Source organism: Pieris rapae, chromosome 3 (genome assembly GCF_905147795.1).
Source record: "Pieris rapae chromosome 3, ilPieRapa1.1, whole genome shotgun sequence".
Classification (NCBI taxonomy): Eukaryota; Metazoa; Arthropoda; class Insecta; order Lepidoptera; family Pieridae; genus Pieris; species Pieris rapae.
The window spans coordinates 4911126-4933008 of record NC_059511.1 but is presented as its reverse complement, the minus strand read 5'-3'; the positions used below and the strand labels follow the sequence as shown (position 1 = coordinate 4933008).

Here is a 21883-nt window from a genome sequence, read left to right as displayed (position 1 = left end):
AAAGTTTCTGCTTCTATAATTTAATTCTAAGACGGAGCAATTGCAAAAAATTAAAATCGTTGCAGCCATTCTCGAGTTGTAAGTGGTCAAGCAAACCTGACTACACGTATATATGTATAACATAGAGGCTATCGAAAAACGGTTAAAAATTATTAAATCCGAAATATATCGACTTGCTAATATGTTGCATTTCTCAAATTGCTATAATTTTTTGCACAAAAATTCCTGAAATCTTAAAATTTCTTGATATAATCATTTTTATATTAATAATAAAATAAGTTTAATTTCGACCGTGACAGGACTCGAACCTGCAATCTTCGGATCCGAAGTCCGACGCCTTATCCATTAGGCCACACGGTCGATGAGCATTGAGGTGAAAAAGGACATCGGATTTTCACTAGCTAGAAGCCTCCTGATTCATGGTGTGACGTATTGCATGACGTCATGGATGACTACGAGGTCGTTCGCCTAGCGACCTTGCCATGCGCAAGTACCGCAGAACATCAATGATAGTACATTATCACACCCTACAACTTCCTATTGTCCTGGTAACAAAAATATTGTTCCTTTGTGTTATTCAATAAGGATTTTTTTACCCAACAACGCGACGTTTTGAATAACAACTACTTAACTATTTACATATTTATTAAATATTAAATGGTTCTGTTGTTTATAACAACAGTCTTCGCTAATAAGGTAGGTACATAAAATTGTGTTTACTCCAAAATAATAAAGACAAAATTATAATTTATTGCAGATTCATTCCTATTTATTTATTGATTACATTGCTAGAGAGACAAAATTTGTTGTAAAAAATCAATGTAAAAAATACTAAATGTTAATCAATCAATCTCTATCTTATTCTAATTTTATTTTATTTTGAAAAATTTAGCTGTAGAAAGAGATTTTAGCTGTAGATAGACCCCGGTACATTAAAAAAATAGTAGAACCGCATTTTAGAATTTAGTTTATTCATTGCAAATTTGTCCTGACATACTAAATAAGGAATTCCATAAATTAATAAAAGACCGTAACCGCTACTGTTACAAATAACTTATCTAACAAAATAACTTATTGTCTAATTTATTTATTTATTTATTAAGTAGTGTAAGTTATTGAAATGTGTATGTATTATATAATTTGTGGCAAACGACAAATGATTGGAAAATTTTATTACAAAAAATAAAGGAATTTGTTTGACGTGAATAAAAAAAGTGAGTTATTGAAACCGTCCGTCCCCTATTCGAGTTCAAAGTTGTACCAGGAACATATAAACATAAAGAAATGGTACCTTAACTGAATTAATAGATTGTAAACTTTATTATTTCAGAAATAAGGCATTTTATTAGAGATCACATGGTAACCCCCTTTGCTGAGACGGTTGCCATAGCAACTAGGGGTCCGGGGACCCACGGTCCTTGCGCGTGGCATTAATGTAAAGCTATACGGTTGATATTACAGTGCAGTAATATCGGAGCCATTTCCTACTTGTCATGCAGTAGCCTGTAGGCGCCAACTTGGCCACCTTCTTATAGGTTCATTTATCCTAGTAAAATGGTTACGTCATCATTACGTAATATTTCTTGCAATGTCCACCATAAATATCGTAATAAAAAAAATGCGTACGTACAAAGTAGTAATAGTACATGTCAGAAGTGAAACATCTTTGTAAATTAATTAAGCCCCACTAGATGATCATGTGCCAGAATATGATCACTCCATGTTTTTATATCTAAATTCACACTGTTTACACACTGTATACGTACGTGCTCATATAAATAAATAAAAAAATCTGCGTTTACTGCACAAGACGTTATCTAAAGTTCTAATATGTCTACTAAACGAATACATCAACTAATAGCGTGTTTTTTTTCTCGATCTCCCTTTCTCACTCTCTCTCAATCAGCCTCAATCGCTCTCTCCCTTTTCTTCGACCAAAATTCTGCACATCTTCGCGACTTTTCATCCATAAAAATTTTACCCTCATTTAATGAAGTGACACTTCAAAAAGTAAAAAAAAAACTATTCGTCTCATTCTAATATTTTTTTCAGAGAGATGATACGCAATAGTTTTGAATTTGTTAATAGTTTAGTCTACTTTATAGGTCTATTAAAATATGTACCATATCCCTTAGGATTTTTTATTCATTTTCATTTCATCTTAAACATACACACAAAAAGTACATAGTGTAATAGGCGAACATATCCATATATAAGTGACTTTTATTTATTTATTTATTTATTTTCCATTAAATTTTCCTATCTTTACAGTTACAACTAATGCGATAGAAATCCACTATACTACCCACACCAACTAACCTACATACAAACATTAAAAAATTAAACTAAAATTCCTAAACCTTATAACTAACAATATAGCAAGCAACTCTTGTGAACTCAGCCAGCGTACAAACAAATAGGTCCACCTCAATGGAAATTTTGTTAATGATCTGTATTGCTCGCGTGAGTGGCGCTTTGCTAACCAAGTTGGAATGTGCGCGCGGTACATCCAAAAGCTTTATCAAAAAGCTTTTAAATAAATGCCGCATCATTTATTTGATCAAAACGTCGAAAATCGAAGCCGAACTAATTTGATTATATAACTCAATTAGGTCGATTAATCCTTCAGCATCCTTAACAAATATTTGCAGCCAATACCGCCCCCAGGCGAAGAATCAGGCTCTTATCGGGAAATGAGAACGTGACAAATTGAGTACAGTACCCCAAGACCTAAATATGAAATATTGTGTCCCGAGTGAATGGTGAATGCATGAATGAATGAATGTATAGGATATTTTTAATATTTGAAGTTGAAATTGTTCTATTTAATCTGGGATCCCAAATTTGCAGTTGCTATAGCGTTATGGACCCCACGATATTAAGCATCTGGATAATTAAGTTAATGGATTATTAAGGTATCTGGTTATATATCCAGACCGCTTAATATGTGTAGGTGTAATCTTCTTGTGTACTACAGGATGAAAGGTTTTTTTCATATGATTTGAAGAAACTTGCGTTCAAATGTCAGTAAATGAATTTTACTATGCTAGCAATTAGCACTTGCTCGAACGGTGAAGGCAAACTGACTTAGAACTGTGTCTTGCCCTGAAAAGCAAGCAATACAGCTAAACTTAGGGCTAGTAAAGAGTCCAGACTAAGGGTGTCATTCAGAAACGACACTTGGAGCAGACTTTAATTATACACATTTTTAATAAACGGGATTAAGACTTTTATATATAACAGGGTCAAACGGGTAGGAGACTCATCTGATGATAAGCAGTGGGCAGTATTTTTTAAGCACCCAAATTGGCTCGTAAATAATTTGGTTGACAGTTATCTGCTGGAACGCCGGACGTTAAGGCGATACGGGTGGAATTTCGAATTCAAGGTCCGATGATGAAACTCAGCTGCAGGTTTAATTCGAGCAATTCCTCTAAACACTTAGCACTCCACAATTAGCTTCAGTGTGTCAAGCATGACATGGTGATTATTGACATACCTATTGGATCTATTATAAAAATGTAATAACATAATAATAATCTTTTTGCCTTTCAAGTGTTGAAGAGTTTCTTATTATATTAGTTATTAGTATAACACAATAAATATACAAAGTTTTTGTATATTAATTAAGATTCTATAAAATTAAATTAGCTTTTAAAGGTTATTTCACACTGTTTAACATTAGCGATTAGAAGTACTAAGTAACAAGTATTCACCTAACAGGTTATCAAATCAAATCAAACTTGATTTAAAAATATTAGTAAGTTTTGATCAATATTTATACAAATATAAAGTTGTACTCGAAGTTAAATAACATCAATTTAAGAGAAGGGTTCATTATAGTTTTATACTATAACTTTAAATGAAACTGTATTTGTATGAGATTTTCATGACTATTCCAATTAAGCTTTTCGTCTTTATTTCCAAATTTATTCTTACATACAAACGAAACCACGGACGAATCACAGACTTGATTTTGGTGGTAGTTTTTATAGTGAGAAAGCTTCTTTATTAGTCGTCACGTGATACCTCGTGGCCAAAGGTTAGCTTACCGTAGATTTGTTAGCAGGCTCTTATAACGAGATGGACTAAGATTTGACGTCATTGGGTATTAATAGTCTTCTTGGAATCTCTTATATTTTGATGCTTTGTATCGCGAGCTTGTAATATCTAAATAGTTTTAAATACGAAATCTTTTGGTTGCTTTGATGCAGTTGTAACTTACTTTTTTAACATTTGTTACTATAAACTTAACAATAGATATAAGTATCTTATTAACAATCTTTTAAATGCAGGAAAAGTAATGCAGTTAAATAGTTCTATAATCAACAAATATGTTCAATTTGAACAATTTAAACAGGTGTCCTAGGATCTTAATTTTCATGCATTACGGAATTAAAATTACATTTAATAATTTTCTCCTAATAAATAACTATAACTCATTTCATGACAGCGTAAACATAATTAGAAAGTGATAGTAGTTAAGTTTCATATTTTATAAACTAGCTGCCCCCGCGAACATCGTTTCGCCTAAATATGTTTTTTTTAACTATAGGTTAGTTTTCAGTAGACATACAACATTTTGATATTGCGTTTTGTAACTGTTTGCGTTTTCGGAATAAATAATAGAAAGAATAATGTTTTTTTGCCAAATTTTATCCCCATAAAAATCTTTTCTCATAGTTGAAGGAATAAATAAAACCTACTAATTATAACATTATAATACCAACTATACCCTAGTATTATTAGAATTTTAAATTTAGTTTTTCGTCTGTATATGACGACTGTAATCAACTGAAACCGTCCAGAATCCTAATAATAAGGAAGTAATAAATGTGATGGAACATTGCCGAAATAAACATGAAGGCCAAACTTAAGAATGTGGTCCTTGAGTTCCCAACCCCCTTTGAGGGATGACGAGGTCACGTACTGTAAATATGGTCGAGGACAGGAATTTGTAGTTTGGCTTTTCGTGGTAAATAATCAATTTCCTTTTTGTATAATAAAGTATACTGTTTCGTGATATTTTTTTATATGACTGATTGAATAATTTACAGTCAAAAATCTACAAAATTTAATACTGATTTTTTTCTTTACTCTACAATTAAGTCCCATGCTTTTATTATATAAATTAAACTTTGATCCCTTTCATCAAATCATTATTTCAGTCTATTCGACTTCATTCATGAGTAATGATCTAAACAATGGCGTATTCATTTACCAACACTTCCTTTAGCACAATACAGCGATTGACATATATACGATCTATTATTAAAACAAAGGTACTGGAGAAGTAAGCTTTATAATATTAAGTATCTATTTAGCCAACGCTAAATAGACACTTTTGATTACCCACCTTAGATAGTTTACAATAATTATATGGAAAGGAATCCTAACAAATCCTTGGGTTCCGATTTCCTAACGATCCCGTGGTTCCGATATTAACGCCGGAATGAGTATCGTTGTCTATTAAAGAGTAAGAGCGCTGTTCTTGGAAGATTCATGTTTTTAGGAAAGATCAGTCTTGTTATCCGCAAGACTTCAATTTTTGGGTCTTTTCAAATTACAAACGATGTTTGTTTTTTAATTTTATGGCAGTAGTTATAACTTTAAAAACTGTTTTTGCAAAAGACACAACCTTCAAACGCACGCCTACGCATCGTGTGCTACTTCGCCGGTGCTCATTATTATGGAGCGAGGTGTTAAGTAAATAAAAATATTCATAACCTATTTTCTTTCCTTTTACCGTCGACGTCCTTACAACAAATGAACTTAACACATAAATAACTATCTGATCTATCGATAGATTTAAACACCTTGACATAATTGCCAGCTCAGAGCATGTCACAGTTGTTTGTGTAGCCTACTTTAGTTTAAAATAGGTCAATTTATCCTATTCGACGTAACGTTAATAGTTTTGACAAACTAAAAGTATGTGAAATAATAATGTAAAAAAAAATAAAAAAATATTAGATTGTATAAAAAATCAATATATTTCATTTTTGATGGTTAAGAAAAAAAGGTTTTATGAACAAGGAAGCATAGACAAGTGGTAGAGTCTTTTGAATAAACCTTCTTTAACGAAATAGGCCCCATTACATTTACATATCTCGACGTTTGACTGCTTTTTGGCAATCAGTGTGAGCCACTTTGAAACATAAACGTTGACAGATAACTTAATTATTTTTTGTAAACAGTTTATTTGATAATATGATAAATCTATTCACATAATTCCAAGTTAACGGCCATCTTTTGTCAATTTCCGCGAAGTTGGTTTTTGCTAATTAAAATGACCAGTGTCCCCTTGTCTTTTACTGTCTTATCTGAACTGTGGTGGAGTCGGTACCACCTTACATCATAAAGCCCAAAGACTCCACACTGTGTTTGAGGATATGATAGACTGGCGGATTACCGCTGGAAACCAACCAAGGCAATGACAAGGAGCAGCGAAAATTTGAGACTGTTGAGAAAATAAGGAAATAAATAAACATTTTTGCAGTAGTTTGGAAGACCCAAGTTAGTGATTAGCCTTCTGTGTCGTTTAACATAACGTTTTAGTTACTCGGCGATTCTTGGCGAGCTCTGCTTCTTGAATTTTTACGTTATCTCCTCTTCCATACTTGGCTTTGTTTTAGAAAATTATTATTAATTATTTAGCGAATTTTATTCAACTTTTAGGAAAAGGAAAGTTATGTGTAATAAAGTGGCTTTAGTGGTTATAGATACGATTGTATCGTATCGTTATAGATAATAGGAGTTTTCCTGTTTTTAATGTCTTAAAGATTTCATAGAATTTGCTAAATTGTTTATATTTTAGCTATTACGCGCTAACGGGATTAGTCAATGAGTAAGACTATTTACATTTTAATATAAATTAACTCCGTAATGTTGATCGTTTATAATGTGTTTCGAGATCGCGCGAATTCAAAATTATTAGCTTCTACGTGACCGTTGTATAACCAACGTGCAGACAACTGCATAGAAGTGTGTCTTGTCTATGCCCTATGTTCTTCAGGCTTAACATTGTTATTTATTTAGATTATTTTTGGGAAGATTTATGAAAACTTATTTTTCCCACATATCGTTGCGTTGATTTATTGTTAATGTTTTTATTAATATGCACGTTTGTTCTTAAGTATAATCGTCAGAAGAGCATTTTGTTTTAATAAATTTCAAGAGAAGATAAAAGTCAACCGGAAAAGACGTAAAATAAAATTTTACAAATCAAAAGACTATAAATGGTATTTTGTAAGCATAAGTCATAAAATTTGAAAAATAAATATTTTATGTCATAACTTACCTTAATTGCCAAATCATAGTATACTAATATACTTAGTATATAGTAGTATACTTTCATCAATTTAGTTTAGTTAATAATTAGTAGAGCGAACAAAATTTTAGCAATCACTTGGCCACTTACTTCACTCATATTGAAGTGTTAACGCTTAAATAAATCAACCTTTTTTTGTAAGCATTGCAACCCTGCAATCCCTATTTTTATATTAGTTATAATATAATGTTTCAAACAATTTAATCTAGTTGACAGCCAGCTTCAAAGAGTTAAATTTATTTGAATATCCCTCCAACACCCGCCGTCGAACTTACCTCGTACAACATTTTTTTTTATCCATAACCAATCAAGGTAGACTAAATAAAAGTTTTTCTCACAAGTTAATTCACACACCCTCACATATTCATCTACAAGAACTGATTTTTTTAAATTTTATTTTGTTTTCTTAAGTTTGCTATGCAGTCAATTCTTTGTATATTTTCCATCCGCGATGGGAGGGTGGTGATATGTTACCACAGGACTTCTATTCCTATTATAGGCACCAGATCATAAAGCTGGTAAACCTGTAAAATCCAATATTGTAAAGAGGCAAATAAACAACATAAAATTATTATTTCTATTAATAATTATTTGTTAAAATTATTTTTTTATTAGCTTGCTAAAGAGAAGATTTAATTTTAATTTAAATGAGGAATCTAGGCCTTGATAATAATTACTTATTACGTAATATGATGCTTTCATTAAGCTAGTGACGACTTGTGCACTGTGCAGTGAAAAACCACGTGTAATTGTTTTTTGTTAAGGTCATCACATATGACACTATTATCTCTTTTATATTAAGTTTAGTTCATTATGCGTATTATATTTAATTTTATAATAGCATACAAATTATATACTTTATACACATTAACAAATTTTACTGACACATAATACCGATTATCTGATGAGTTCCTCGATTAGAACCCAAATAATAACCGTTTAGCCGAAAAACCCCTGACTTGGGATTTTGATTAAAATTCCGGGAGAAAATCCAAGTTCCAAGTAAACCGCATAGGTGCTATTTAAGCATTATTTTAATTATAATTTAACTTTTTTATGAACAACATGAATGAAAATATGTAGCAAAATTTTAAAACTAATTACACTTTAAAAAAATAATTATTTAATTCATAACTATTTTTGCCCTATACATTATTGATTAATTATGTAAGAGAAACATCTTTATATATATAAATCTCGTGTCACAATGTTTGTCCCCAATGGACTCCTAACCACTTAACCGATTATAATAAAATTTGCACACCATGTGCAGTTCGATCCAACTTGAGAGATAGGATAGTTTAAACCTCAAATTATAGTCGAAATTTTATTTTATTGCAAATTATTTGTTTATTATTTGATACAATTCTAACAGATGGCGCTGTGTTAAAAGTACCAACGTTTCACGTCATAAGCTATCTACCTTTCACATAAGTTCTCCTACCGTTTCCTTTGAATAGTTTACTACTATGTAATATAACAAAAACCTTAGCCACAGCAAGGCTTGACCGAGTCTGCTAGTTTTTTTATAGAAAGAAGATTGTTATGAAGTAATGTTTGAAACGTTATTTAAAAATATGGTGAAAAGTCAGGTTTAACCATGTCTAGATCTAAAAATAATGCAAATACAATCTTTGTTTACGCCTTAGTAAAATTTATCGATGACAATTGGAAAAAATACGAGAGTTTTTTTTTAATTAGCACTATTTTATTCTAAAAGCCTTCTAATTGTTAATAAACTAATTTCTCCGTAGGAATCATCCTTTCTGCAGAAAAATGTTCTGCACATTTTCATTACTTATCTTATTATTATCTCAATAAAAACTTATCATTATTATCTTAAAATGTGTAGATTTGATCTCTTTATATATTTTTGCTAATCTAATAATCATTTTCTCTATATCAAATGCATCATTGTTACCGTAAGTGACAAGGCCATTGTACATTCACCGTTCAATGCTCTTTAACCTTACATTATAATAGTTAAAATATGCCTGATTTATTACATTTTAACTACTAAGTATACAAAATGTATCGAACTTGATTAGAATGGTCAATGGACTTGCTCTAGTTCGTTGTAGACCTGACATTTCATATTTAGAACAATAGCCCAACCTTTAGATGTCTGGAACTCAGATTTTTGTATGAGTGAGTGATGATTTGTTTTTTCCAATCGGCAATCAGCGTTGACTTTTGAGGCTACTTGTCGGTTTCCTCAAGATTTTTCATTCAGCGTATGTGTGAGAGTTAAAAGTGCTTACAGAGTACATTTGTGCACAGGCGGGGATCGAAAGCTCAGAGATGAGAGTAGCACGCTGAAGCCGCTAGGCTAATACTGCTCTTTTATGTATAATATATATAAGAGACATTTTTAAATCTTAAAGTTGGTTTAAAATACTTTGTTGCTTTTTTTAATTGGATAATAACAAGTTCAAGAGTTTAAAGCTGTTAAATAATAAAAAAACCTGTGTGTATTTTATATATATATATATCCACGAGTTAAAAGTTATGCTTCTTTGACGTAACAAGATAAACATTTTTTTTAAAATCTTTTTTATCTTTTTTTTGTTAATATCGTACAAATACAGCATCAATAGTTGTAACACGTCGTATTTTCTTTTTTTTTCTTTTATTTATTCCTTTTGTTTTAATAAAATCAATTTCCTTCCCCTCCTTTTATAAAAAACAGAATAATAAAATAAAATAATATAACAATGCAATCGGACATTTACTACTAGGAATATAGAAACACCAAGTACGTAATGTAATTAGTATTATTTGTGGTCAAGATTACATCTATTTCTTGAATGCACGTTGTAAATCACGTTTCAACTCACACATGCAAGGATGACATAGGAATTTTTGTTAAGGAGTATATTATGCAATATAAAATGTTTACAATTTGTTGAAAATATTTTTTCGTTTAAAGAGCCAATTTTTGTTTAAGAAAAAGACCATTATTCTGAAATCGCGTGAAACTCACCTCAAGTCAGTCACGCCGCAGACTCGTGTCGAAGGAAAAAATGTAATTTTGGAAATCCGAAACTGAAATATCATATACTATCATTTGTTAAACTAAATAGTACTATATTTTTTTTTGTTGTTAAAACTTATACTATGAGGTAGGTTCGAACTAAAATACACTGCTATTAACATCACAGTATTGAAAGAAAAAGAAAAGACGTATTTTTTTATTATTGCTTAAACATTGTAAATAAAGTAAGGGTACAAACATACCATAAAGGGGTTTAACTTTGGAGTCTACCATAATACAAATTACTTTAAATTAAAACTAATGAGTTCTAAGTTAAAACTGTAACATTTAAATTTAGTTCTTATACATTAATTTTTTTTTTTGTGTCACGTAAAATGACATTTTCAATTTTTTTAACTTCTTAAATGCACTGTAATGTTTGAGAAGATAGAATAGTTTTACAAAAATAGATGCACTTACTCCAATAGCCATAAAAATGCTTATCCCGCTAAGTGCAGCTTAAGCGTATACCATTTAAAATCTCTTTATTTGGTATTATAAAAAAATCTACAATAAAAAATGTAGCTTACGTTTGAGTTTCGAATTTTGTAATATTTTATTTTAAAATATTACAAAATTCGAAATTCAAACATGGAAAACCACAATTATAAAATTTGAGCTTTATGGCATATATCTTATCTTTATTTTATATAATTATTTATCTGCTTTCTGTACCTATTATAATTCTTGTAGCGTCTATAATTTTTGAACGAACTTGGAAATAAATGGCGCCAGTTCTCACGTATGTTATTTGCAAACACGGACAAAATGTTATCTAGTTATTTTGTGTTTCTCACATGTATCAATTGCGTCCTTGATTTTTTTATAAACAGATTTTAAATAATGATTTCTCATCACTATTCTCTACCTAAAAATACGTGGGTAACACTGAAAATGTTTAGAACTGGCCAGTTAGGAATAACCTTTTTTTAAATTTCAATTTTAGAACTCTTTGGTAACCTAATGTAGTACATATATTGCATTCATTTGTCATTTGTTTTTGTGAATTGGCGGCAAATCTAAACCCTTGTTACACGTGAAAAATATAATCCTAATGCGAGAACATTTTGGATCAATGATTTAATATGATTTTCGTTGTGGGCTTGCTCAACAACAAAGCTATGATAGGTTGTTGTTCATATAATCCTCGTCCTAAATGTTCGTATAATATTTTAAGTTATAATAAGTTTCCTCTGGTTATTTCGTTTAAATTCTTAATATTGAGTCAAATGAGGTCAATCAAAGAAGTTCATAAAAAGACCCCATTTTACACATTTCGTCAGAAAAAACAAAACTATCAAAAGTTCATGATTCAATTTTTTGCTCATTGATTTTTTTCATTTGTTTCATTTCATTGATTCATGATTGAATTTCAGGCTTTCAAACAAATTGTAAGGCAAATATGCATGTCGACCGCACAAAAACTACGCCGTTAGTACAAAACCGTGAGTATTTTTCCAAATTACAGACTTGCAATAAATTCAGTACTGGTATAATCATAATTGACAGTCATTATCTACAATCTTAGGTTTTGTTCTTGTCTTGTCTCGTGATAACAACATGCATTGCAACGCGTTGAACATAAGGTCACGTTCGTTATTTTCAAAATATATTAATATTTTATTCGAACAAGGTTTGTGCTGGGCATACATCAAATGTTTCCGATATATAGCTCCTACTTAACTGCAATTCATTACATACATAATAATAATATTATCAATAATAATATTGAAGCCACTTTAAAAATTATATATATTTACTATATATGTGTTAGATTTCTAATTATTCTCTTACACCCAAACTCGATAACCTATCTCAATCTATTTCTGACCATTTGCTATAGACATATCAATCCAAATATTAATAAAAGTGTGCCAATAACAAATCGATGCATTGTAAAAGCCATCTGTCGATACAAGCTATCCATGGTATGTCGGATTGGTGTCTGTGGATAGACCTTTGTATGAAAATGACAGTTCAACTCTGCCAATATCCTTAGTTAAGATTTTAACTTACACCAGTTTTATAAATAATTAAACTATTTGATATGTTTAAAACATAGACTATTTACATATTTTAATATTATCTGTACGGTTTTATTTACTTTATTTAGTTTATATTGATTATCAAATATGACTATAAAGAGCGAAGAGATTCCATTCTATCCGTCCTAAAAATGGATTGTGCTCGTAGGGTTTGGTTATCGATAGTCGATCGATTATGGATTAAATATTGGGTTCGGGCTAGTCTACGTTAAGTATTCTTATATCAATGTCTTCCTGTTCTCCTTTTGGGTAAAGGCCTCTTCCTTAACTTTCCATTTGGATCTACTTTCTCCATACATTTCATCCTAAAAACTTTTATGATCTTGTAAGCCCGTCCCTTTTCAGGCCTGCGTATGCAGCGGCGTCTTTGGTCTATAAACATTGCAATATGACCTGCCCATATTCATTTCAGCTGTGTGGCGTTGGTTATTGTGTCAAAGACTTTAGAATTTTCGTCCTAAAGTTGACCACATTCTTATTTAATTTTACCTCGACATATTTTGTGAATATTTTTGATTCTTAGGATGCTCCGCTCCAGTGCGCTCAGTAATTAGTGATTAAACCTATTAAATGTTCAGAGAATTATTTTAGAAAGTTCGTTTCTTCCATCTAAATTCACACAAAGGCACGCGATCATGAATTGCGATGAACTATTGCAATATATAAAATACTGTTAACTACATAAATGTAACAATAGACCGGCGCCGATGGAGTGCTGACACTGCGTCTGAAAACAGGTGCTGATTTACAATTTTTCCTGTAGTCATTGCCATTTAAATTATGTTACACGCGTTATGAATTATATTTATATTTAAAAAAAAATTATGCTAGAAGTCTATGGAAGTAATGACTAATATGTGCGCTTTCTTGGTTTAGTAGCGAATGTTCATTTTCATAAGAAATATCAGGCTTCCCACGGTGGTAAATTTTCTTATCTTTTTTAATACGGTAGTTCATACATTTTAAACAAAACTCATTATTGTAATTTGTAGTCTGTTCTAAAGATTCGGATCCGAACGGATTTACCGATTTTCATATAACTTAAGTTATATTTAGGTGTACATTTATACTGTTAAGTGATTAGAGGTATTTATTCAAATTGACAACATTTTCGAGAGGTCAATCTATAAAAATAACGCGGTTATCGACTTTAAATTGGAAATTAAACTAAAAAGCGACGTAATGGCTACACGAAACCAGGAAGACAAATAAAAAGATATAGATATAGTATAGCAGCTGGCTATATGTGGCTACGTAAATCTAGACACCGAGATGAGTGAGTATTTTACAGCAATAAAGGCTATAATTTTTATTTATTAATCAACATTAGGGACTATTAAGCGCTAGCGCAATTTATACAACTGCTACGACTTGTATAATCAACCGTGAATTAAAATCAGAATCATTAAATATATTGGTTAAAACTTAAAACCGCAATAAATTCCTTGTAAGTAGTTTATGAGTTTATCGAAAACAGACCGACATATGAACGCGGTGAAGAAATCGTTTTTAAATAATAATAAAATAGACATGCACACTTTTCTGCAGGCATTGTAAAACTCTACAATTATTCTCTAGAACATTAATACGACCGTTTTTTTTTCTATCTAGATTTTTTTTTTAATTTTTTGGGTTAATAGCCAAGAAATAACACATAAGCAATGAGGATTTTTATCGGTAAAATAAAGAAGTTCAGTAGATCCAGTGATTACCCGCAATACACAATCTTTACCGCTTTATAATATTAGTATATCTTCTCATAAAACTGAGCGGTATTTGAATCTGTGTTACACGTGCTAATATTGCTTGTCTCAAATATTACAATTACTTAATACCAATCTGAATCAGCGATTGCTCTAAGCTTCTGTTGCTAGCTGGCGTTTAAATAAAGGAGGCTATACATTATACAACGCATAATATGTAATTATACCATATATTATATTATCAAATAGCAATTTTTATAATAAGTTTGTTTATAAAAATTGCTATTTGTTGTCAGTACGAAACATTTAAATAAAACCTCTTTAACGTTCTAGAACTCTCGTTGACCAAGACTGGTAATGCTAGAAGCTATGTAAATAATTGATCGCGTTTTTCCTAAAAACTAGTTTAATTTAAATGATGACGTAAACATACCTACCGCCTTGCTTATATTTCAAAACACTACATTATTGTAGATTCGTTGACTTGGGTTATAAACCCAAATAATATTCCCTAAGTAACTGAATGTATATTTACAAACTTAATTAAAAAAAACTACTTTCTATTGTGTTATTATATATTATGATATAATTTGACCAATATTAAATCGAGCATTTAATTACACTTTTAATTTTCAGTAATTGGGGACTGGATTCATTAAGAGCGTTAGCGTTTAAATTATCTACACATAACTTTGGAGGTAATTATGTGTAAAACCCCCTTACTATTATGTAAGGCAATGTTTATTTATAGATCAACCTTAATAAGCAATAATCTTTTAAAAGATATTAATCTTTTTGCAAGTAAGAATTTACACGTTTTTGCTCTAAATTTACAATGAGTGAAAGGTTTGTAGTAATAATTGTATAAATTGTGTATAAGTGGTTGCGTGGAAGAAATCGCTCGAAAGCGATAAGGCCGCCAGTTACCCTCCTTTTCATTTAATTATGTTAAATTTTAATAATGTAATGTAACGAAGTGTTAATAAATAAATAAATTGTATAAAAATGTCTCTGGTTTCCTATAATAGTTTTAGCTTCATAGTAATTCGACAGCGCTGTATTCTTCTGATAATAAATCAAAAGTATTATATAATATCTTATCTTCGCTACTACTTTCCAATTTCATTCAGAGGTTGTATACAAGTATTAAACATAATATTATTATTATAAGTAATTAAATTACTAGTAATTAATTAAAACCTTAATTACATGTAATTAAATCAAATAAAGGATTTTTTTATTCATGATATTTTTACTTATATCGCCACAATTATTTAATATCATCGTTACCGATTCCTACCTACTCAAATATTAATTAACAATGGCCAACTAAATTATAGTTGAGAATCGTCTCTATTTTTTTTTTTTTTTTTTTTTTTACTTGGGGAAATGCTTTGCGCATACCCTTCCGCGGCGCGACTGCTTGGTGCAGAAGGATTATGTGGGACTCGCCATTGTGCATACCCACTAAAACCCCAAGGTGCCACCAACAATCGCCTTATGCGGGATGCGGTAACAGCAGAGCCTTATCCGCTTCCCAACACGCGATGCGGCGGTTGCGTCCGCCTCTTCCCGCCCATTGTTGATTTGTGAGGATGCTTGACACAGCAAGCATCTTTCACAGACCGGGCCATACGCATTTACAAATAGCTAGGGGAGATCGGGTCCAGTACTTGCAGGGATGGGTCATCATCCCTTCTTTTAGACGCATGGACCCCTGCTCCCCGCTTAGGCACTTTTTAGGCGGCGAGAATTTGGTGAGCGCGTCGCGCGTTTATGCGACGGGCCTGCGGTTTTCTTCGCCGTCGCGGATGGGCATCGGGACAAAGCTCCCTGGTCCTTTCCGCCTCTTCTTTTATTTTCATGACCGCCTCGCAGAAATTATAAAATATTTTCCACGGGCCGTCATTTCTCGCGCTCACTAAAACCTTCAATACATTTGGAAGTGTTGCGTCCTCGCCCTGGAGTGCATCCAGCAACGGTCCCCTTTCCACGTCCCATGCTGGGCAGTCTCTCAGCGTATGCTGGGCGTCATCCGGGCTGTCTCCGACACAGTGGTGGCAGGTTGGTGCCTCTTCACACCCTACTACTCTGTGCAGATAACTACCGAAACATCCGTGTCCGGACAGGATCTGCACAAGACGATAGCTGAGCTGGCCCCAGCGCCTCCTTACCCAGTGTTGGAGCAGGGGTCTGAGGGCTTCTATAGTATATTTACCGGCAGTCGCTCCCGCCAGCTCCTTTTCCCACTCTGCTAGCATTTCTTGGGCTTCCAGGGCTCGCCAAGCGTTTATTTCTTCCAGTGTGGGGTTGCTTCCTCTTTCCCTGGTTTCGGCTCTCCGCCAATATACTTCGCTAAAAGCAACCGCGTCGAGATGCCAGGGTGCGGTACCGGCTATGACACACACTGCGTCATAGGACACAGTGCGGTACGCCCTCGCAACCCTGGCTGCGATCACTCGCTGCGACTGCCTGAGAATCGTGCGATTGTGCCTGGTAAGTTTGTCGGCCCATATTGGGCACCCGTAGAGTGCTTTCGCCCGGATCGCATTTGCGTAAAGGTGGCGACACCCCCCATTCGGCCCGCCGAGGTTCGGCATTATGCGCGAGAGCATGTTCGCGGTGGCGGTGAGCTTAGGGGCAAGTGCTGCGAAATGTGGTCTGAAAGTCCACCGTGGGTCGAGAATCAGCCCTAGGTATTTAAGCGTGGTACCAACCCGGATGACTACTCCACTGACAATTATGTCTGCGCCTTGGGGTGGAGCTTTTCTGTGTCCGTAGAAGCATATAGCTTCTGATTTCTGAAGGGCGACCTCGAGGCCGATCTTTTTGATTTCAGAAACCACCCGAGCTACTCCAGCTGTCGCTCGAAGGCGCGCCTCCTTAAAATCTTGTCCAATAGCGACCACGAGGGTGTCGTCTGCGTAGCATATCGTTGACACTCCCGGAACCAGTTCCCCTCGCAGCACTCTATCGTAACCTATGTTCCAAAGGAGGGGGCCAAGAACCGAACCTTGTGGAACGCCGCACTTGATGAGGTGGCTCCCTATGCTATTTTGTTTCGGAAAGATGACACGACGGCCGTTAAGGTACGATGCTACACATCTTCTTATATGGGCCGGTAAGCCGTGGTGGCGCAGGCCATCCAGGATACAGTCCCAGGGCAAGGAATTGAAGGCGTTCGCAATGTCTAACGACACCGCTAGAACTACTCTGCCCCGTGACACCTGCTCCTCGCACACTCCTCGCAGTTGCGCAATTGCATCGATCGTTGACCTGTTTTTTCGGAAACCGAATTGAGCCTCATGTATGTTCGGTCCTATAGTTTCCAAATGGTTATAAATTCGGCCGGCAATGATACGCTCGAAAAGCTTACCGGCTTCATCTAGAAGAACTATAGGACGATACGCTGATGGTGACTCCGGAGGTTTTCCACCCTTTTTTAGAAGAACTAACAGACCTGTCTTCCATGTCGACGGAAAAAGGCCCCTTTTAAGACATTCCGTGAGGAGGTTTCGAAAGCGCATGTCAAGACCAGCGTCGAGGGCCAGAGCCAACACTCGTCCGTGCATGCCATCGGGGCCGGGTGCGGTCTTCTTAGAGGACATGCGTGCTATTGCCGTCTTAAGCTCCGAAGGAGACACTTCAGACACTATTTCTCCGTGGTCCAAAGTCGTATCATGTGGGGTGCTCGAGGCGTCACGTTTAGGAAAGAGTTCTGTCACCACTGTACTGAGCAGTTCCGGCTCCATGTGTGTCGTGAGGGGTGGGGCTCGCGAGCGTAGCTTGTTTGTAACTATTTGGTACGGGCGCCCCCATGGATCCCGCTCGAGAGTGTCCAGCAGTTCTTGCCATGCTTTCTTTTTTGCTTCGGCGATACCTGTTCGCAGCGCCAGTTTTGCAGCTCGGTATGCGCTATATGCTTGCCGTTCCTCTACTGCGCGAATGGGTCGCCTTCTGCGAGTCCTCGTGTAGCCTCGGCGAGCTGCAACACAAGCAAACCGCAACTGGGCGAGTTCTGCCGACCACCAGAATACACTGGTCCGGTAAGGTCCAGGGCGGCTTCTTCGCATCGCAGCATCCGCGATGTTCGTCAGTGCGCCACGAAACCACTCTGCTTCTTTTTCAGGCTCTACGGAGGCTGGGCTGGGGCACCAGGCCTGCACAATCGTTGCCAACTCCGCCTGCTCCTTGTTCAGACTCTTAAGTGCCCATTTTGGGCCCAGTTCTGTCGAAACCGGAACAGGATTTGCCGACGGAGGGAGGATGCAGAAACGGATATACCGGTGGTCCGAAAGCGTCTCAACCTCCGTCAGGACCTCCCAGTCCTGGATACAGCATGAGAGTTGGGTGCTCGTGAACGTGACATCCACAATCGACTCACCATTTGCTCGAACACACGTAGCATCAGAGCCTTTGTTAGCCACTACCATACAGTGCGCTGCTGCCCAATCCATCAACGCATTTCCCCGTGGCCTGGTCACCGGCGAACCCCAGGCCGCGGACTTCGCGTTCAGATCCCCAGCGATGACTAAATGTCTCGGGTGACTCCATTGCACCAGGGTTTCCAGTTCGTTTAGGAAGGCCTCAAATTCAGCTAGGGAGCGATTGGGGGAGAAGTAAGTGCTTACGATACACATGTCGCTACCCAACTTTGCTGCCACATAGCCGTGGCCTTTTCGGACTGGGCCAATGTAGGGCGAGCTGTCTGCCGGAGTAACGATAATTGCGGCCAGACCGTCGAGGTCGCCAATGCAGTTCGTTTTTTCGGGTATTGAGTAAGGCTCGGAAATAATGCCAATGTTGATGTTCCACTGCGCCAGACTCTGGTACAGTAGGTCTTGCGCAGCAGCGCAATGGTTTAAGTTGCTCTGGAGAATCCGTAAGGCCATGATAATTTACTGCGGTTTAAATAACCTCCATGCGCGCATTGTTACGCGGAGACTTTGCGGGCGACTTCTTTTTAAGTGAAGGGTGGCGTCTGGAAAATTTCACACTGGGAACCGTGCAACTATTTCCCCCTAGCCTGTGATCCGCTTTCCTACCGGCCTCGTCGCAGAGTAGGCACTTGGGTTTTGCACTGCAGGAGGCTGCTCTATGGTCTGCTTGACCGCAGCGAAAACATAGTTGGCTACGATCAGTGTCGGACATGCAGCGGCTAGCTACGTGCCCGACTTGTAGGCATCGATAGCACCGTAGCTCTCTTGGCTTTGCAACACTAATATTTGCCGCCACCCAGCCGACGAGGAATCTCCCCGCTAAGAGTTTCTTAGTGGCCGTTATCGGGCAGTTAACCCAGGCTGCACCAAGACCCGATCTGTCCTGCCGTATGTTGCTGATCCTAATTTGATCAGCCAGGCACTCTCCTTTTGCCGCAATCGCTTCGCGCAGTTCGTCCGCTGTGATAGAGTCGTCCAGGCCAGAGATTCGGACATCGGCGCATCGGATGGGCCGACTAATCTTGACTCCACTGTCACTCAGTACTGTTTTGAGGCGCTTGGCAAGAATGTCAGCCTTTTCCCCGCTACCAGCACCAGGGATCTGAATTATAGTGGCTCCGGTTGCCGCTCGGCGAAACTTAACACCCTCAATGCCAGCCTCCTTCAGATCTATTTGAGCGCGCGCTTCTTTAAGGGCAGCGGCATAGGTTACACCCTTAGCTTCGGCGTCTTTAGGCAGAGTCAGCACAATTGCAGCGGTGCGAGGTACTTTAAGCTTGGGCAGCGACCTGGCCGGGGGCTTTTCAGACTTTGAAGCTGTCACATTTTTTTGTGTTACCGTTGCCGGTTTTCGCCTTTTTTTGGTAACCATCGTCCAACCTTCTTCATTGTTGGTAGCCAAAGAGGGTCGAGTGGGTGGTAATACAATGGCACTTGCAGGAGAGGAGGCAGGGGTATTTCCTCCAAACATTTCCTTTCTCGGCACTTTTGCCAAGCTGTTTTGCTCTTCCTTTCTAGTAGCTTGCGTCTGCACGGTTGCCTTCTTCCGCTTTGTCTTCGGTGCTGCTGAGGAAGTGAGGGGATCCCTTGACCTCGGTGATTTGAGAGGGGGCTTCCCTTTTTTGCTTTTTTTACTATCTACAGTTGGAAGGGGAAGGAGTGGCGGCTCCAGGTTAGGTATTGAGCCGAGATCCTTTAGTTGAGCATTAATATGCTCACCTACCTGGCGGAGGATACGAGCCTCCATTTCTTCTACATTGACAGTTGGGTGGTCCTTCGGGGCCCCCTTCAAGATCAGCCTCAACTCGCGCATCTCGCCTTGTAGTAAATTAAGTTGTGCACGGAGGCGTTCATTTTCTAGCTGCAAAGCTCGAGTTTCATCCGAAAGCGTTTTCTCCGCCAGACTGTCAGCATCCTTTCTGATTGCTGCAACTGCCTTTTTGAGAGCGGCGACAAAGGTACCTTTTAGGTTCATAGAACACCTGGCCACTTTATCTACGGCAGCCAGGTTTTCTTCGATGCGTTTTCTGGCGTTTCCGACCGTACCCGTCTCGGTGGGTTTCTCGTTAAGAACCGCGAGTTCCGCCTCGGCTTCACTTTCTCTCTCCACTCTTCGGGCTCTTTGGTACCCCGGTTTCGTGCGTTCACGCGAAAGAGTAGGGGTGTCGCTGCAGCTACTCTCCTCGTCGTCCTGTCTCGTTCTCTTTCGGGGACGCCAAAAGCGCGACTTCTCCCCTGGGGTGCAAGGGGCCTCACCTAAGCGTCGAGGACGCTGTTGAGTGTGTGTCGAGCTTATGCTCAACATGGAGCCGGTTGAGTCTGAGCCCATATCGTCAGCCATCGCGTAGGACCAGGTTGCACTTTGCACCGGTGATTGACATCGAGTGCGCTGGACGGTCTCATTGTTCTCCCTTTTTGCGATCTCTCCTTGTGTAGAGGGCGTTTTAGAGGCGCCTGAGCACCCCTCCAACGGCCCGCTACGATCCGTAAGCTTGATCAGTATTTCCGTATTATTGCCAGGTCGTGAGTTTTTGGGTTCTGTCGCATGGTCGTGGTCCGCCCCCAGAATACGATGCGGACCGGATGCCATGACCTCTTGGTCATGGGAGGGATTTGACCCTCCTGGGGTATTATTATCTTTTCCGTTACTTTCCATGCTTTGTGGTGCTTTTAATTTAAGGAGGGGTAGCTCCCCTCCCTGGTGCCCTAGTGACCGGGTTTAAGCCCCCCCGGTCATGCATCCCATCGCCGGGAACCGAAACTTGGGATTCAGGTGACCTGTATACGGACAAAGTATACATGAATAGTACACGTTGTAGTAATAAGAATTAGAGATAGCGCGGGTACGGCGGACCAATGTAGGCCGAGAAAGAGACAGCCGCGCATAGGACGCACGGAATGAATAACCGCTTGTCCTCCACCTTGGCCTCGCATGTACCGAAGCAACACAAGAACATTTATACAGACGGACGTGAAACACCACTCTCCCCAATCCCCTTTAAGGGAGTAGGAAACACACATAACACCAACACAAGTAAACGCCGCTCCCGGATAAGGGAAGCGGGATACAATAAGTGAGCACGCATACAACACTCCGCAAATCAGTCTGTTGAAGTGCTGGAAGCACGTTGAGACACGAACAAGACAAAACACAGATCGCTAAAGTGCCCAGGCACCTAAAGCGCCATCTATCCGGCCGCATCTCACATGGTTCTTCTAATGAGAACCTGTCGGGAGCGGCTAATTACGTCGTGGTGGTCCCATTTGCTTTCCAGCAGCACGTTCAGGTATAAGCCCCGTGCTGCCGGTACTGAGCCCTCCCGCCACGACAA

At 37.3% G+C, this 21883-nt stretch overlaps 1 non-coding gene across 1 annotated transcript; it reads right to left on the bottom strand.

Annotated features, from left to right (window-relative positions):
- Positions 1-287: 287 nt before the first annotated feature.
- Positions 288-360, bottom strand: Trnar-ucg. The gene has a single exon. It is a non-coding gene; the product is annotated as a tRNA-Arg (tRNA).
- Between the last annotated feature and the right edge of the window lie 21523 nt (positions 361-21883).